Source organism: Podarcis gaigeae (assembly GCF_964106915.1).
Source record: "Podarcis gaigeae genome assembly, chromosome: 9".
NCBI classification, from domain to species: Eukaryota; Metazoa; Chordata; class Lepidosauria; order Squamata; family Lacertidae; genus Podarcis; species Podarcis gaigeae.
Genome location: NC_139685.1, coordinates 65,104,628 through 65,123,889, shown reverse-complemented (window position 1 = coordinate 65,123,889; position 19,262 = coordinate 65,104,628). Strand labels below are relative to the sequence as shown.

Here is a 19,262-nt window from a genome sequence, read left to right as displayed (position 1 = left end):
AGATTTACTGCATAAAGAGCTTCAGGCTCCCTCTTCAGAATGCTTTCAGCTCCCGGCTTTTGGACGGTTTCCTTCCTTCTATTGTTGGGATATGGAGATTATTTTTCAGAGGAGGGAGAAAAACACCTGCCTGGATGAATGCAAGACTCTGACATAAAGAAGAGGGAAGCATGGATTTTAATGAATGCAGATGGCTCCTTTCCCCTCCTCCCCATGCTTTCTGATTGAATCCAGCTAGCTAATGGCACTAGGGTAGACTCTCATTATTACCTGTAAAATATATTCTCCAAAAGGGAGGCGAGTGAAGTAGTTCTAAGGAGTGCCGTTAATGTATAGCCCTCATTTAAGCTTGCAGGATGGGGGAAGAGTCTTCAATTACCATGACATTCTCTGCAGCAGAATACTGCTGCATGATGATGTGTTAACAGCACACTGCCTCTATTGTGAGCTGGCTTTGCTCTCTACCTGAATGATGGCTGGCGGTGAAGAATTCTGATTTCAGTGTCGCAGATGGACCGAAGGTGCACAATTCAACGCTGACATTTCTCTGTAGAGATTTGGCTTACTACACCCCTCCTTGAGGGTTTGCTCAAGCAAAGGGCATGCAAGCAGTTGCAATGGGAAGCTGTGTTGCATGGTAATGTTTCAGAGACATTCTCGGACTGGAACGATGCTCTTCTGAGTGCCCCCCCCAGCACCATTATATCTTGGTGTGTTGTGTTTCCCAAGGACCTGTGGAAGAGTCATGTTGTGCAGATAAAATAAAGGGGAATTGTAGTTTTATGTGTGCATTGCAAGGTTGCCCAGTGACCTTCATATGGCTGATTCGAACCCTTGAGAGCTAGTGTGGTGTTGTGGTTAAGAGCGGTAGTCTCGTAATCTGGGGAACCGGGTTCGCGTCTCCGCTCCTCCACATGCAGCTGCTGGGTGACCTTGGGCCAGTCACACTTCTCTGAAGTCTCTCAGCCCCACTCACCTCACAGAGTGTTTGTTGTGGGGGAGGAAGGGAAAGGAGAATGTTAGCCGCTTTGAGAATCCTTAAAGGGAGTGAAAGGCGGGATATCAAATCCAAACTCTTCTTCTTCTTCTTGTCTATCTCACCTCCTATTCTGGCAATCTAACCATTAATACCACACTGACTGTGATTTACTGAATGCTTAGCTTTCCCCCAAGATTGAAATCCTAAACATACTTACCAGGATGTAAGTACCGTTGAATTTGGTGCATCAGAGTCTCAGGCAAGCTCTCTGCATCCCTTCTACATCTGTAAAATGGGTGCCAGATGTTGTCTGATGATTGCAAGTTAATGCTTGCAAAGTTTTTTTTTATTGTGATGAGCTCCTATATAAATACATTTGAGTGTGCATGCGTGTGTAAAAATGTCCCAAGTTAAAACATCTGCAGACCCAGTGAATAATGGTGGGACTTTGAGAATGAATGAAAAGACTTATCAGGCTAAATTTAGATGATAGGCTTGATCAGATCACAATCAGTTGTGACCTCCCCTGTGTCCCTTTGCAATAGAGTTTACAGTACAGTAGCAGCTCCTTTAGCTGACTGGAGCCTTTCGGAGTGCAAAGCTTCCTTTTGCAACGTGCTATTTTGAGTGCAAGCATTTTGCGCGTTAAACCTCTGTCCTCTCCTCTTCCCTGTCGTTGCCACCAGCAGTCTTCCTTCATTCCCGTAGCTGTGTCTCTATGTATTTGCTTTCCAAGGGGTTTCCTTGCAGTTCAGGAAAACAGCGGTCCCTGCTTCTGTCCATCCCGCCCCCCTCCCTGGCCTTCCTCTGGTGTAAAGTGGGAAACAGGTCGGATTATCTGTGGGTCAGCTTTGAAACCCTCTTTTGCTGTAGAAAGCTGCTGTGTGTGCTTAGTGTGGTTCTGTGATCAAAATGTCAAGCCTTGGAACAGTTCCTGTTTTCAGGTAAAACACTGTTCCTGGTTTTTTTTTTATTATTATTTGTGGGATGAAGGAAGAACGCAGAGTTCAGTGGGATTAATTCCAAAGTAGGTGATTTAAGATTATGGCTATGTTTACTCCCTGTGGGAAGGAGGAGGCGTGGCAAAACCTCCACTTTTACCGAAGACTGCGGTTCTATGCACACTTCCCTCTGAGCAAGCATTTATATGATCAAGCTGCATAATATTTTAAATAAAATGGCTATGGTCGGCTCACAAGGAAAGAAAGGGAAGGAGCCAGCCGGAAATAAAGAGAAAGGAAGAAACCTTAGACATACACCAACATGAAGTGTTTCTCAATTCCTAAAACTGCTTATTGGGGCAGTTGACTATAAGACTTTGGTTGCGAGAACCGGGATGCCACAAGTACAAAAATGTCCCTGTTTTCATCCAGCAGGATGTATGCCTTGAAGCTCCCACAATCTTCCCTAGCTTGCTTCTAAGCCTTTGGAGTAGAATGGGAAGTAAGGATTCACTTCTGTTTTCTAGGTATGGGTCTAATCGGTTTCCCCCTTGCTCCACTCCTTTTCCCATGGAAAACCCACTCTCTAGTGCTAAATCAGAGCAAACATAAATTGCTGTTTCCTCCGATAGAGCGCCAAAGAGCAGTTTTTTCCAGGGGAAAGCAGCAGGACGAGGAGAAGTATGGACAAATCCTTGAATATAAATTGTGGTCCAATCCCACGCAGTTGTTGGAGCTCTCTATTAGTGCATGTCTTAATTGGAGAAGGAATCTCATTAGTGTTCTATATTAATGAATTTGACTTCCAACCTTTGTCTATGTATCTGAGAGCACAGGGAAGCTTCAAACTGGATCAGTTCAAGCAGTCGGAGCCAATAATGTAAAACAATTCCAACCATATTCCCAAATTGAGCCAAGTGGATTAGGATTCTGAATTGGCACGAAGCATCTTTCTGTGTTCCTATTATGGTTGCTAGATCCTCTTTGTTACCAGTTCTAGAGACTTCTCACAGGCTCACCTCTAAGGGAGTGTTGAAAACATTAATCATGGTAAGAAAGAGCATTAGCTAAAGTCCTTTCTCTTCCTCTCAGCACCCATACACACAGTTCAGCTCCAGGTGATAATGCAAGAGGCTTATTACTAAGAGATTACAGTGGACGAATTGCTGAGCACTTTGGCCATGAAAAGGTGTTATGGGAGTTAATAAAGGAGAATAGAATTTCATGATACTAAGTCATCTTTTTAGCTCTTGTTGATAGTGGTGTCCCCGTCATTCAGTTAGGGAACAAGAGAGGAGAAATCCTGGACTGATTTATTTGTGGCAGGATCTGCTTCAACACACAGGGCATACATTTACATGATCAGACCTATCCATTCTTAAGGAAATCAGCCCTGAGTGCTCACTGGAAGGACAGCCTGAAGCTGAGGCTCCAATACTTTGGCCACCTCATGAGAAGAGAAGACTCCCTGGAAAAGACCCGGGAAAGATTGAGGGCACAAGGAGAAGGGGACGACAGAGGACGAGATGGTTGGACAGTGTTCTCGAAGCTACCAGCATGAGTTTGACCAAACTGTGGGAGGCAGTGGAAGACAGGAGTGCCTGGCGTGCTCTGGTCCATGGGGTCACGAAGAGTCGGACACAACTAAACAACAACCGATTATGTTGGTGCAGATGGGGCTCATCAACCTGGGAAGGTAGCCCATCCAGGAGAAGGAAACTCTGGTCCCAGACCTCCACTGCTTTGCGAGATATCTTCAGAAGAAGAAAAAACTAAGGAGCAAACCTTACACAAATCCTAAGACAATTGGATGGCATCTTGTACGCCTCCTCCTGGCAACTCCTGCAACCAATCTGGTGGCAAAAGTATTGCTCTGCTTTCCCTTGGACCACATCAGTGAGACTGAGAGGAGATGGGTCTTGTTGCCTGGGCCCCCTGGACCCTCAATACGCACTGCCCATTCTTGCGCCCCAGGGAAGTCACTTCAGTGCTGCTAATGCACACCATTGTCTCTTGAGACAGATGGATGCCAGCAACATGCTATGTCATTCATATCCCATCTTCCTTCCATTATGTTACTCAAGACAGGGTTCCCTGGTGGTCTCCCATTGACCAGACCAGGTTCTGCTGAACTTCAGCAAGTTTAACTACACTACCCTGTTACCTTGAGATCATGCCCAAAGGTATTGACTAGTTTGTTTGGAGCTAATATTCGACTTGCTGCTGTAGTATTTGCAGCCTGATCTCGCCGCATGTTTACTTGGAAGCAAGTTATGTCAAATTTAATGAGGCTTAACTTCATAGACGGTGTCCTCAGGATTGCAGGTAATTCTGCTAATAATAGGATTGCAGGCTTAATTCAGAGTGTTTTGAAGAGACATTTGGCAAGCCCAGCTTGAGCTTTGGAGTCCTCACAACTAATAAGGTATTTGAAAGTGTATGTCTGTGTGTATAAGGGGAAAAACCCAGTGCAGATGAGGATAGCGTCCTTAGGCGGAGCCAACCTAGCTATATGCTGAGGAGCGCAGGCAGTAGATTGTGAAAGTCTTCAAAAGCTAAACACACAGGTTCTGTTGAGGGTGTGTTTATGTGCAATCTTGCAATGAAGCACCCTGTTTTGCAAAGGTTAGTGCACCTGAAAAACTGTAAGTACTCACGGTGTAGCGTGTAGTCAGGTCTTTATAGCGTGATCTGCCATCCCTGTTTGGGTTCTGGGCTCTGGGCTCAGAATCTTAGCTCAACTTTTCAGTTGACTATAAGAGAAAGGGGAAGGCTATGAGAGAGACTGCTGACATGTTTTCTTGCATGGCTGCCTTGCAGTGTAGGCCAGTTGTGTTGTATACTATCCAGTATTGCTACCGTGACACCACCACCCTTTTGTACTTATAGCTCTCACACAGGAGGGTATTTTGGGGCTTTCGGGAAAACACTTTAATGGGGACTCAGAGATGGCCACCAGATTCCTTGACCTGCCCTGGGGTGAAAGAAACTTACTTTTCTCCTAGCACCCAGACCGCTGTCTCTCCCAGAGATCACAGCAGCCTGCTTTTCCCTGCCAATCCCAGTCCTGTATGTCTGTGGCGGTTTAGGCCTATTTGTTTGTTTGTTTGTTTTACACTAACCCTATGAGTTGGCAGCAATGCATGCAAGACCCAGCTGTCAAACTATATGATGTTTATTAGGAATGAGGAAGATGAAGGCGGAGAACAAAGGGATGGAGCACATAGAGAGCTGCAGATGGAGAGCTAAGCTTATGGTCCAGCAGATATCGCTGCCAGATCAAATAAATATATTTGCACACCATTGTTCACAAGGACTTTAAGATTTGTCCTGGAACATATATATACTTTAGACTTGCTAAGCTTTCTATGAGGAGGCTCTGCAAGATGATCCTTGAAGTTCTGCTAATGAAATAATTAGCCAAACTAAGATGCTGCTGGATATGTTAGACTGAGCTTTTTACTGTCTTTTTTCAGACATGAGCACCAATAGGTCACGGAGTACATTAAGTCCAGCTTCCTTTCCCATTCAGGCAAACAAAACATTAATGTTTAACTTGACAGGCGACAGCACAGTCCATTCTTGGGACTGTGAATATTTCTGAGCTCTGCCGTCGCTCTTGGTTTCCAGCATAACAGCCAAAGAGAAACACTCATTTGTGATGTAAAAGGTCTGTAAATAAGCCGTATATAAAATTGTTGAATCGTACGACAGACAGAGAGGTCATGTAATCCAACCTTAGTCCCAGGGGAACATCCTGTACACCACAGCCCAGGCATTCACCACATATTAAATATTTCTACAGACATAACACCCAGTGTCCAGATTTTGTTTTGTACCTGACAATTTTTTCATCTGTGTCTTTCAGCCATAATAAGTTGAGAGCAAAGCCTTCATGTTCAGAGGCAAATGCAACCCTGGGAGACATAGGTTGTGAGCCAGATGATCATAGAATTGTAGAGCTGGAAGGGACCACAAGAATCATCTAGTCCAACCCTCTGCAACGCAGGACTCTCATGCCCAGTTTGGGACTCAAACCCATGACCCTGACATTAAGAGTCTCGTGCTCTACCAACTGAGCTATCCCAGACTCCCATAATCCTTGACCATTGGCTGTACTGGCTGGGGCTGATGGAAGCTGTAGTCCCATCAACATCTGAAGGCACCATGTTGGCTATCCGTATTGTGTATGAACAATGGCAGGTGACAATCGCAATTGCTTAGCGATGGAGAGCACACTGGGCTGTGTTAACCTTTGGTTATATTCAGCATTATTTGGGATGGGGAAGGCTGTGGACCTGCTGACGTTGTTGGACTTCATCTCCCAAACAGCTCTAGCTATCATGGCCAGTGGTCAAGGAGTTGAAGTCCGAAAACATATGGAAGGCAACAAGTTCACCACCCCGAGCGAGACAGCTCAGGGTTGTACCACCAGCAGGTACAAATAGAATGTATCTTGAAAAGAGATTTTAAAGTTAAGACATTTGTATGGGAAATCAAATAAGCTACAATAACATAGCATTGTGTTTTGAAGTTAATAGTTTTAGCTTTTTCTTGGGGTTGGCTGTCAGGATACTGGACTTCTCCAGTGATGCTTAGAGAGCATCAAAAGAGCCATTAGAACTGCAGCAAATAATTTGACCACTGAATCAAGGTGTTGGGTATCCTGTAAACTGGAATAAATTGGAAGCAGTGACACAGCATCGTTTAGTTGAATGAGGCTCAATGAGACATTTCACTTTTAAAATTACAAGAGGGAAGCAGACAGACAATAGAGCTGAAGTGAACATGGAGGATTCAGGTTTAGGGAGCTGCCAAGGTAAATATTTAGGGATATGAGTAAAATGCAGTTTCTCAAGTTACCTTAGGGGTAGGGATGAATATAATAAAATGGAAAGTGTTTCCAGCATTGATGAATTTGATAAATTTACCAGGATATTTAAGATAAGCCATTTATATTTAAGTATATTTAAGAATATAGATAAAATTATATATAGCGTCCTTTGGGAAATGGGGGGGGGGATAATTATCTTAGTTAAACTTCACTTACCTATGAATTCAGGGGTGGAGGGGAGAGGATTAAGTTTACCAATATGATCTGTTACTCAGCTTGCATTAGTGGGGATACATTGGCTAATGCAGATCAAATAGTCCAACCATGGTTTGGCTGTCATGAACAGACTTGCTCCCTCTCTTCCTTACTTATTCCATCCTTCCTCCTCTCGGTTTGAGCAAACCAAAGGCTTGCCACAGTGTACGAATTGGACAAGTATGGTTTGCACAAACCTTTGCTTGCATCCTACTCAGAACTGAAGACCATGATTTGAATGGGATTTAGGATTCTGATCTGGAGGCAAATTATGGTTTGCACAAACCTGGAGAAAAAGAAGAAAATCAGGGGGGGTGTAATGGGAAGATTGTGTGAGCCTGTAGGATGGATAAACCAAAGTTCACCTGTTAGAGTCTGAAACCTGGGCAGAGAGAATTACAAGTTCAACTGCTGTACCCTGCCTGAGACAGACATGGAGAGATTATGAACATAATGTAGAGGGTGTTTCTCTGGCCCTGGAAATCTATCATTCTGTCATAGTAGTGGTGGGCAGGTACAGCCTTCCACTTTGCTGTTGGGTCAGGGTTAATTGCTACTACTTGTAGACAAATGCATGGCTGAACCAGTTTACATAACATATATATTGGTTTGTTTTGGTATGACAAAGAAGTACAGTAATGATGCATTCTCTGAATGATGTGCAGGTTTAATTATTTTGTAGCTGGCAGGACTTAAGAGATCCTTCCTCTGGTTATTTGATAAAGAGTATAAGTGCACAGCTGCTTGGGAATAATTGTGCCTCTTTTGAATGCATGTAAGCAGCTGTAATTTTAATGTGTGCGATCCAGACGTTTTGTGTGTTTGCTTTTTTATTTTATTTTAAAGGAAATTATTGCTTTTAAATGAAATGGGTCAAACCAAGAAGATAGTAGCCAGAACATATAAGACTCATGACTTTGAATTTTAATTGTAGGTTTCCTATTTTACAATGTGTTTTCTTCATACAGAAAATGAATTAATAAGAAAAAGTGTGAGCAGCACTTGGGCTATATAACAGCAGTTTGTTAAAATAAAATTTAAAAACCCAGAATTGGAAACTCAGTTCAAATTGTGGGTTTTAATTCTGAATTCCAGGTAAACTATGGTTTGCAGCAACCATAGCTTACCCAGTTCAAACAGAATGATGGACTCTCACTGATCATGAACCAGGAAGTAAGTGGGGGAATTGGATCAGGGCTGGAGAATCTGTGGCCCTCCAGATGTTGAACTATAACCCCCGTCTTTCTTTGAGCATTGGCTACACTGGCTGGGGCGGATGGGAGTCTGAATCCAGAGACCTGTGGAAGGCCACAAGGAGGTCGGACGGAAGCCCAGGGCTCTGAGTCTTCTTCCCCTGGGAGTTCCCCAACTGGTACCTCCCACCATTGTTCTCTATCCAGCCAGTCCATGACATGGGCTTATAAATAGACATTTGTGTACTCATCTGTGGTTGCTTCAGAATCTGCTTCCGGAGAGCAGAGGGGAAAACTGGATAAGATTGTGGTCTCCCCATTCGCTCATCCCTTTAGGGACCACAAATGACTAAGGTGACTACATATGAGCAAGTGGGCTAGAACCACTCTTTTGTGGGCTAATAACTTCTCTGGAGTAGCAGTGACTGGCATATTAGCTCTTAATCAGCCAAGAAGGGCTTTGGGCAATGATTGAGAAGTCCTCCGTGCGCCTTCCGTCGAAGGTCTGCCTCGTGGGAGCTCTCTGCTTGTGGTTAATCATGTTGTGCTCCAAGTAATGCAGCTTATGTTTCTGGTGTTATTTATTTCAACCCGGATAACAGCAGGGCCTCAACAGAGGCTTATCTGTGACGTAGACTCTCTCTCCTCGTGTCACTGAGTTTACAACGACTTCTGAAGAATTGGCACAGCGGCTTTCTGTGTTCCTCATTTTTGAGACAGAATGTTTATTTCATAAGATTTCCAGAGTGGTGGGTAGTCCTGTTAGTATGTCTGTTGCCTCAAAACAACAAAGGGTCTTGTGGCACCTTAAAGGAATTAACAACTTTTACTACAGGCAGCTTCCCATTTGGGCATGTTGAAGGCATGCGCATGCTTGCATTGCCATGAACCCAGAAGTGGCGCAAAAAATGGGGGGGAAGCAGCCCCAAAAGAGCACAAAAAATGGCACGGAAGTAGACTTGCCTGTACTCCTTTCACGGGGTAGGGACTGTAGCCCACAGAATATTAAAAGCTTCTATGGTGTCACAAGATCCTTTGTTGTTATTTCATATGGCACCAACTTCTGTAAGAGGATAGTGTTCAGAAGAGTTCTCTTTCTAGCCTCTTCTATCCACATTTTTATGTACACACCTGAGAAACCACTTGAGTCAGGACAAGATTCCCGACGCATGCCTTGCTGATCTGTGAACGTAAAGTAGGGCAGTGAAATGGATACTTGCTCTAAAACGGTCTGCGGACCACAGTTAACATTTTTTTATGTCTGGGTCACGCTGTAGACTGAGATACTTTATTATCTGCTTGAATGTGAAGAGGATATCTTGGGCTGGAACATTACTGGAGCCAATTGCATGTGGACCAGAACAGTCTCATGGGCGTGAGAGTCTTGGGGGAAGATCCTAAGAGCATTTCGGCAGCGCTGTCTCTACTCTTTCTCTGCCTGCTTTTCCTGTTTGGGAGCAGGAGGGGTTTTTTGAGGGGGGGGGGCGGGTTTGGCCATGCAGCTGCTGGCATGATTTCCACTCTGGCTTCCCAGCTCCAAAGTTGAGAGAAAAGCTGGCTGAAAAGACAACGTCTCATGCTCGCTGGAAGGCAGCGTTGCACTTTCACCCTGCCTTCCTCCTTCCTTCCTTCCCCTGGACTACCTGGAGGCAGTACAGTGGTACCTCGGGTTACAGACGCTTCAGGTTACAGACTCCGCTAACCCAGAAACAGTACCTCAGGTTAAGAACTTTGCTTCAGGATGAGAACAGAAATTGCGGTGGCGCGGCGGCAGCAGGAGGCCCCATTAGCTAAAGTGGTACCTCAAGTTAAGAACAGTTTCAGGTTAAGAACGGACCTCCGGAATGAATTAATTTCTTAACCCGAGGTACCACTGTATTAAGACCGCTGCACTATATTGTTTTAACTCTGAATAAAATATCGAAAATCTCGAGGTCTCGTTACTAAGCCTGCTTAAAAGCTATATCTCTGTTTTTCCTGGTTTTTTTGAACCTGAGTGAAAAAGTGGAACTGCAGGATGAGTGCTGCTGGAATCATTGAGAAATTCTGTGACGATAAGCTGTGTTCAGTAATGGGCATAAGGCTGGAAAGGATATCCTTATTTCCAGTAACAATGAAGTTTGTGCAGTTCCAGTGACTCACAAAATGAGTCTTTAAGAATTCGTGATGTTATCCTGAACTTGCTCTATTTTCCAGCAGCAATAGAATCTTAACTAATCAGGCTGGTGATAAAGATATTGCACACTGGCCACTATTTTTGCCTCCCTCTTTCCCCCCCACAGAAATGAAAATAGCACAGCCAAGGGTGTTTTTTAAACCACGAAGTCTGTTGCTTCTGTTGCAAAACAGCAACAAAGCAGAGCCCAATATGTGCAAGAAACTGAAAAAATGATTTACGCCCCCCTCCCCCCGTAATTTTTGCCTGCATTATAGGCAGAAACACCAGACTTTCAATGCACTCGCGCATCTCATTTTGGGGACTGTCTTACAATCTCCAAAGCTGATCTAAATAGCAAAAGAAAGGCTAGCTTTGGTATAATAAGGTGTGCCATGCGGCTTGAGGATTACTGTATGTTATCAAGGCAAGGCCTAATGAGGATAACTGGGGTGCAAAATGTATCCTAATTGCACATTAGATAAGTATAGCGGGCTTCATTTGGCCACGGTCCTTATCCCTCTTGCTGTCCGTTGCCTTCTCCTTTTCTGTTGGCCTCTTTCCCTCCCCTGTATGGTTGTGCTATGGAAGAGCCACCATGTTCAGACATCTTAAAAGGGAGACAAGATGCTACAGTGGACGCTCGGGTTGCGAATGTTATCCGTGCTGGAGGCACGTTCACAATCCACAGTGTTCGCAACCCGCAGTGCCACGTCTGCGCACACGCTGGTTGAGATTCGGCACTTCTGCGCATGCGCAAAGTGTGATTTAGCGTTTCTGTGCATACGCGAGCACCAAAACCGGAAGTAACCTGTTCCGGTACTTCCGGGTTCGGCGCGGTGCTCAACCCGAAATCGCGCAACCTGAAGCGTATGTAAGCTGAGGTATGACTGTACATGGTGCTGGGAGTTGCAGGAAGTGGGAGCATAAGAGTTAATAGTTTGCCAAGGTGAATGGCAAATTTCAAATGTAAGTCAAATGTAAAATCAAAACAGGCCACCATTTCAGCCATGGTAATTTCAAATTGTACGGCCATGTTTGCATTGGAATGCCATGTGCGTCTGAATTTTTTCTGACCCCTCATGCAGGGATAGGGAACCAGTTTTTATTGGACTGCAGCTCCCACCATCTGCTCTTTTGACCCTGGGGCAGATCGGTGTTGGGATACCAGCAACATGTAGAGGCCCACAGCTTTCCCAGCCTTTACTCTAATGCATGGGTTGGGGGCAGAAGTAGCCTCCAGAACCTCTGTTAACTGGGCCCCAGGACTCTCCCTAAGCCAGACCCCCCCCCAACAAAAAAACCCTCTGCCTCTGATTTGCACCTTCCTTGAATGCTTTTGACTGACTGGAATGGGTCTTTTTATCTCTGATAATGCCACTTGCTTCCTTGGATGGGAGAAGCAGCGTATGAGTATAGAGGCTATTCTACTATACAAAGATCAGATATGCATCCATTGCTTTACCTCCTTTTGGCCTTGACCCAGCACTGGCTCGTGGCCCCCAAAAGGCTGTCCAGAAGGGAATCCGGCCCTTGGTCTGAAAACGGTTCCCCTCTCCTGCTCTCAATTCTTTTGGTGTCAGCAGTCAACACAGCACAGACTTGTACAAAAGCAACATAGCTACAGAAATGTTATTTTCATATCTCGTTGAGTGCCAACTTTCCTTTGTTCTTGCGTTTGGATTTCTCTGTATGCAGTTAGGGGGTGTGGTGGATGTTCACAGAGCATGACCCAAATTGAGTGCGGGCCAGAACTACGCAGAAGGAACTGAGCAGAAAATGAGGGAACAGAACTATATTGTGATTAAAATGTTGGACTGTGTTTTAATGCAAGAGTAGTCTTGTAATTTCTGAAATGCTACCCACTCAGGAAACTGGATTTGTATAAACAACGGTGGAGCCCAGAGGCCTTTCGGACAGGAAGCAAATGTTGATGTTCAGTATATTTATAGTTGCTTAAAAAGCTAGAAAGCAGTTGCAGCCAGAGGTAGGCTAACTAGATTGATCAGAACATGTCTGATCTGTTGCAGAAGAGATGTAGAGAGAGATAAAATGAATCATGTACACTTGGGAAGATTTATCTTACTCTTGCTTCATTTTTTCCTCTTAAAGGGGGACATTACCTTCTAGGAGGAAGGCTATATTTCTCTTCCCCAGTATTCAAATTGCTCTGGGCACCGGGCACATTTTGCTACTGGCATGGGTCCAGTTGTGACTACGTGGAGATTTCTGGGTGCCAGGTTGACAACTGCAGTTTAAAATCCTCTGCCTTAGGTAAAGGGTAAAGGGACCCCTGACCATTAGGTCCAGTCGTGGCCGACTCTGGGGTTGTGGCGCTCATCTCGCTTTACTGGCCGAGGGAGCCGGCGTACAGCTTCCGGGTCATGTGGCCAGCATGACTAAGCCACTTCTGGTGAACCAGAGCAGTGCATGGAAACGCCATTCACCTTCCCGCCGGAGAGGTACCTATTTATCTACTTGCACTTTGACGTGCTTTCGAACTGCTAGGTTGGCAGGAGCAGGGACTGAGCAACGGGAGCTCACCCTGTTGCGGGGATTCCAACCGCCGACCTTCTGATCGGCCAGTCCTAGGCTCTGTGGTTTAACCCACAGCGCCACCTGAGTTAATTCCATTTTCATTTCCACTGTGTGTGTTTATCCTGCTTGCATACTGGGACAAGTGAATTGTTGTAAGAACAAGCCACACTAAAGCAATATAGCTGAGATGATAGAGGGACCCCAAGCATCAGCTAGTCGAACCCCCTGGCATATAGACATTTCATTGTGGCGACTGTAACCTTGGTTTAAGGTGCTATTTGGTGACTAGCTTATATAGCTGAACCTCTAACACAGCTCCTCCTTTGTTTAATAGTAATAAGTTGAACTATTAACACCAAGAGGGACGTGGGTGGCACTGTGGTCTAAACCACTGAGCCTCTTGGGCTTGCCAATCGGAAAGTTGGTGGTTCAAATCCACTCAATGGTGGTGAGCTCCCATTGCTCTATTGGGTATGTTTATATTACCACTTATTCCACATCCAGTTTTCTAATCGGATTGAAGCTGGGTTGAAGGGGGGGGGTACCGTATTTTTCCGTGTATAAGATGCCACCATGTATAAGACGCCCTTTATTTTGGGGGGACTCTGAATTAAGGAAACACCCCCTCAGCACTACCTATATACTTTATACATTTTTTTTGGGTAACCCCCCCCCCCCCAGTCTTATACTTGGAAAAATATGGTACACCAAACAGCTGCATTTGTACAGGAACTGCAGGATCAATATGGATTGTGGCAAACATAATGTGAATACAGCGCAATAAATTAGCTGTGGGAGCGCACTGGATATAGAGCGGTAATGAGAGCATAGGTTAAGACGATGGCCACCTGTCATGGGTGCTTTAGTTGAGATTCCTGCATTGCAGGGGGTTTGGCCTAGGTGACCCTCAGGGTCCCTTCCCTGCTTGGAGGGGCAGTACCCCACTGAGGTGCAATCCTGTGCATGTTTACTTGGAAGTACATGCTCAGTGGGGCTTGCTCTCAAGGAATTGTCCTTAGCATTGTACCCTTAGCCTCGTCTCAAACCTCAGACTAACATAGTTCTCTCCCACAGAGCAATTGATAGATGTTATAAATGTTTGTCTGGTGTCTTTTACCTGTTTCAGGTGTTTGCCTGATTTAAATAGTGAGTTGTGTACAGAGTAAGTACCACACAGCGTGTAACTTCTGGACAGTAAATGCAGCATGCCAGAAATGCACACTTAACGTTTAAATAGTGCTTGTCAGTTGAAAAGGCCCTTGAAGTAAGATTTCATTGCAAAAGAAACCTGTTGTTTCACTCTTTTCCTGCTTATCTGCAATCTGAAAAAAAAACAAACCCCAAGCAATGGCTTGCTCTGGACTGTTAAGGTTGCGCAAGGGAAATTGAGGAGGGCGAGGGGTTATGAGCCGTGTGAATGTGTGCAACTGTGTAAAGGAAGAAGAGCAAACATTTAGTTTTGTGGGCGTCAATTGCACAAGCATCTTGCGCTTGGATGCATGCACACTTTCTTTCCAAGGCACGCACGCAACCAAAAGCGGGTGAGTGTATGTTTGCACGTACTTATCTCCCTCTTTATTTAGGAGCTGTGCAGGAGATAACAGCTGTTCCCGGGTATGGGAAGAAGGTGATTCCTTTCTTTTGCAACACCTGACCTGCTTGGAAGAGCAGTAAATAGGTGCCTTCACCTGTTTTGGTTCTGTTGCTGCTGCTAACTCTTGAAGCCGGTAAAAAAAATGAGTGCTAAATTTTGAAGAGCTAGGAGGAGAAGTGCTTGTAGTCGTTGTTGTTGTTTAGTCATTTAGTCGTGTCCGACTTTTCGTGACCCCATGGACCAGAGCACGCCAGGCACTCCTGTCTTCCATTGCCTCCTGCAGTTTGGTCAAACTCATGTGGTAGCTTTGAGAACACTGTCCAACCATCTCGTCCTCTGGTGTCCCCTTCTCCTTGTGCCCTCCATCTTTCCCAGCATCAGGGTCTTTTACAGGGAGTCTTCTCTTCTCATGAGGTGTCCAAAGTATTGGAGCCTCAGCTTCACGATCTGTCCTTCCAGTGAGCACTCAGGGCTGATTTCCTTAAGAATGGAGAGGTTTGATCTTCTTGCATTCCATGGAACTCTCAAGCGTCTCCTCCAGCACCATAATTCAAAAGCATCAATTGTAGCCCTTAGTGAACTTAATTAAATAGGTATGGTATGGTAGAGGTCTTTACTGGGCCTGTGCACTGGATTCAGCCAAAGCCTCAGTTCAGAACTGAACCAGGCTGATTTGAAGAGTGGGTAGCTGTTGGATTGAGAGTTGAATTGAAAGAGCACGGATCATGGATCGTTGAGGGTCAGGAGGAGGATGCTGCTGCTGCTGCTTTTATTATTTATACCTTGCCCATCTGGCTGGGTTGCCCAGAGTGATGCAGTTCTCCCTCCTTGGAGGTTTCTAAGCAGAAGTTGAATGGCCACCTGTCATGGATGGCTTTGTTTTGGACTAGTTGAGCCTTGGGGTCCCTTCCAATTCTACGATTCTGTGAGCATGGAGTGCCAGGCAGGAAGAAGGAGAGGTGCCAGGTGCAAAAAGAAACTGCAAAAAGGTCTAGGACAGCTGTGTTAAGGTCAGGGTGGGGTGTAACCTTTAAGCTGTGTTAAGGTCGGGGTGGGGTGCATGCCTTTAAGCCTGGAGTGCAGAGCTTTCCTTTACAAAGCAGCACCCCTCAGGATTGATCTCTCTTGGAGCAGCGTCTCCTTGTCCCGCCCTCCACCTCACTGTATGCACTGTATGTTGAATTAAAGGTAAAGGGACCCCCGACCATTAGGTCCAGTCATGACCGACTCTGGGGTTGTGGCACTCATCTCGCTTTATTGGCTGAGGGAGCCAGCGTACAACTTCCAGGTCATGTGGCCAGCATGACTAAGCCGCTTCTGGCGAAACCAGAGCAGCGCATGGAAACCCCGTTTACCTTCCCGCTGGAGTGGTACCTATTGATCTACTTGCACTTTGACATGCTTTCAAACTGTCATGGTTATTCAAACTGCTGACCTTCTGATTGGCAAGCCCTAGGCTCAGTGGTTTAGACCACAGCGCCACCCGCGTCCCTAATGTTGAATTAGGGTTTCTTTAAAAACCTATTTAAGCATCAGCTCTCAGGTCCTCAGGTCGGCCTGATCCGTCAGTCCTGGACTAGAGCCACAGGTTGGGCCTGTGCTAAAGCATACTAGAAATGTGTCTGAATTGCTGGCTGAATACAGACCGTTCATCTGGGGAACTGGGTTTTGCAACTCTGTTAGCATACGTTGACTTTCGAAAATCCTGAATAGTTGTGTTTTGGAAGTGAAATGTTGGGTAACAGTGTCTACATATGTGAGTTGCAAAGTAAAATTTCTGGATTTTGAGGAAACTCATACCTTAAGGTTAACGTCTTTGGCCGAGCGTGAAGCCCTGCAGCAAATGACACCACCCTTTGCACTATGAAATCTTTATTGCACTGATATAGCTAGGACCACTTTATTTGATGGGTTTTGGTTCCAAGTTGTGTATCAGATTTTAAAAAAAACACAGAGGAAGGAGGACTGGAAACCATAAAGAATGCATAAAGGGAAAACTGTTCCTCAAGTGTGCCAACCATTAATGTATGTTGTAATTTAATGTGTTGAAGAACTGGAGCAATCCAGGGATAAGTAAAAATGTAAGAACCTACTGTTGTTATATAAATGAAATACAATGCAGTCTGCTAAAAAAATATGCAAGAAGACTTGTACTTAGCAAGCAGAATAAAATTCTAAAAATGTTTTTATTTGAGATTAAAATTACTGTAATTCGTTTGGGGCAGTTTTTGCTCTCTCAGTTTCACTTACACACTCTGACTTAGAGGTCTTGGTGGATAGCTCTGTTGAAGATGTTGACCCCGTGTGTTGCATCTGTGAATAAGTGAAATTTCCTTGTTAGAGATCATTAGGAAAGGGATTAGTTGCTATACAAATCTGTGGGTGCAACAGTACTTTTAAATACTGTTTACAGTTCTGATTGCCTGCCCTCAAAAAGGATATTGTAGAACTAGGGTTCAGAAAAGGGCACTCAAAATGATCAAGGGGATGGAGCAATTCCCCTGTAAGGAAAATTTCCAGCACATCAGGTTTTAGGGGTGGGGGGAAAGGTGGGGTGGGGCATGGTAGATGTATATAAGATCATTTCCAGCATGGAGAAATTGGATAGAGAACAGTTTTTCTTCCTTTCCCACAATATTAGAATTTCATCCCAGTGAAACTGAAGATTCAGCACAGATTAAGGAAAGTACTCCATACAACACTGTAGTTGGAACTATGGAATTCTCTACTACAAATTGTATTGATGACCACCAACCTGGATGGCCATCTACCATGGATACTTTAGCGGAGATTCCTGCATTGCAGAGGATTGGACTCGATGACTCTTGGGGTCTCTTCCAACTCTGCCATTCTATGAAAAGAGGATTGGACAAATTCATGGGCTACCAGTGACTACCAGCCATGATGGTTATGTTTGCCTCCACTGTTGGAGGCGGCCTGCCTCTTTATACCAGTTTCCCTGGGAATCACAAGTGGTGAGAATCGCTGTTGTGTTCAGATTCTGCTTGTGGGAATCCCATAGGTATCTGCCTAACCCTCTATGAAAACAGGATGCTGAACTGGATTCGCCATTGGTTTGACGCAACAGGCTCTTCTTGTATTCTTAACAGTGGTCAAGCCATGCCCAAGATTTTTTTTTTTTAAGTACCAACCATATGTATTATTTTGTCTGATAATAATAAACAATAATAATAAATTTTATTTATACCCCAGCCAAGACCGGGCTCAGGGTGGCTAACAGCCGTTATAAAAACAAATTAATTGAAATACAACTTAAAAACAAGATTAAAATATTAAAATACAGCCTCATTTCAATGGAAACTCAAATCAAAAACTTTGGGGGGATGAAAACGTCCAGTCTTCACCAAGGCTAACTTTCCAGACTGGTCCTACATGGGCCAGAAAAAAGCAAAGGAACTCCCCAAATAGGAGTTCCATCACAGAAGGGGAAAGGAAAAAGGAAGAGGGGGGAGGGAATCAAATTGATGTAATGGTCTTAAGTCAAGGGGTTACCTTTTATTCCGTCTCACAAGTATATGCCTTCAATATCTGAGACAGTTCCAAAATGCATTCATCGTAAATATTAACAGTTGCCACAATATCTATTTTCTTAACCCTCCCCCCATTTATTTATTTTTTGTGTGTAGAATTTCAGCTCCCATGTAAAACAAGAGCAGCAACCAAATGGGATATCTTCTCTGCTTTGTGTAATTATGTGCCCCTTATAATCCCGTATTTTCTATGGTGAAAGGATGTGGGGAGACAACAAGAGCTCTTTTATCAGCAGTGGCAAGGAACAGGAGGGCATTCTGCACTGAACATGTGTGAGATAACACCTATGTGTGAACTTGTGAGATAACACCTATGTTGACAGTGTAAAAATTTAGCTGATCCAAGTGGTGAGCTTCCTGACTGTACTTGAATAAGGATAGTTCGTGGGTGGGGGGGGGGGGGGAGGCAACACATTTCAAAAGGCCTTGAGAAGAGATAGCATTTATGAGAAAGGAGAAAGAGACTTTAAATGGAGATGCGAAGCACAGCGTAGATCTCCTTGCGTCTCCCAGGCCCGCTCCAGTGACATCTGGCCATGCAACATAATAAGTGGATTTGTCTGTAGTGGAGATGGTTCAGGCAGGAAGGTCCTCATTGCAAGGCAAACCTTCCTGTGGAGCTTGAGTCTGGCCATTGTGGGAGTCACTTGGGCAGGTTGTGCCTGAAAAGTCTCTTCCAAGGCTTCCCTCTGGGTGTGTGGAAGTAAATTGCTGGGAGTTGCGTAACAGAAACCGAAGAGTTGTGTGCCACAGAAACCAAAGAGTTGTGTCCCACAGAGGGGGAAGTGTGTGTGTGTGTGTGTGTGTGTGTGTGTGTGTTGTGACCATGCTTGTGTGGAGTGACATGTGTAGGCAGGCCTGTATAGAAGGCTTGCCTGGAAGAGCTGTAGGACACAATAAGCCCTAGGAAAAGGGTGTGTATAGCTATGCAGACTAAGTTAGGTCTCTGTTCCCTCAGGCAACATGGCCGCTGCTTTTGGTGAAGAATGCTGATGTGGGAAAGGACCTACTCCCCCCCCCCCACAAGGATCCCCCAACCTGGGGCTCTCCCGATGTTTTGAACTATAACCTTCATCAGCTCCAGCCAGCATAACTGATGAGGCTGAGGGGAGTTGTGAACCAAAACATATGGAGGGCCCCCAGGTTGTGGATGGCGGGCCTACATGATGCAGACTGCTTACATGGAAACAGGAGGCCCGTACGTTGCCTTGACAATGTGGGA

General features: G+C 44.9%; 1 protein-coding gene across 18 annotated transcripts in view; it reads left to right on the top strand.

The window, feature by feature from the left end:
• Positions 1–19,262, top strand: part of AFF1 (ALF transcription elongation factor 1) — a 144,801-nt gene that overhangs the window by 30,206 nt on the left and 95,333 nt on the right. The window lies entirely within an intron of this gene.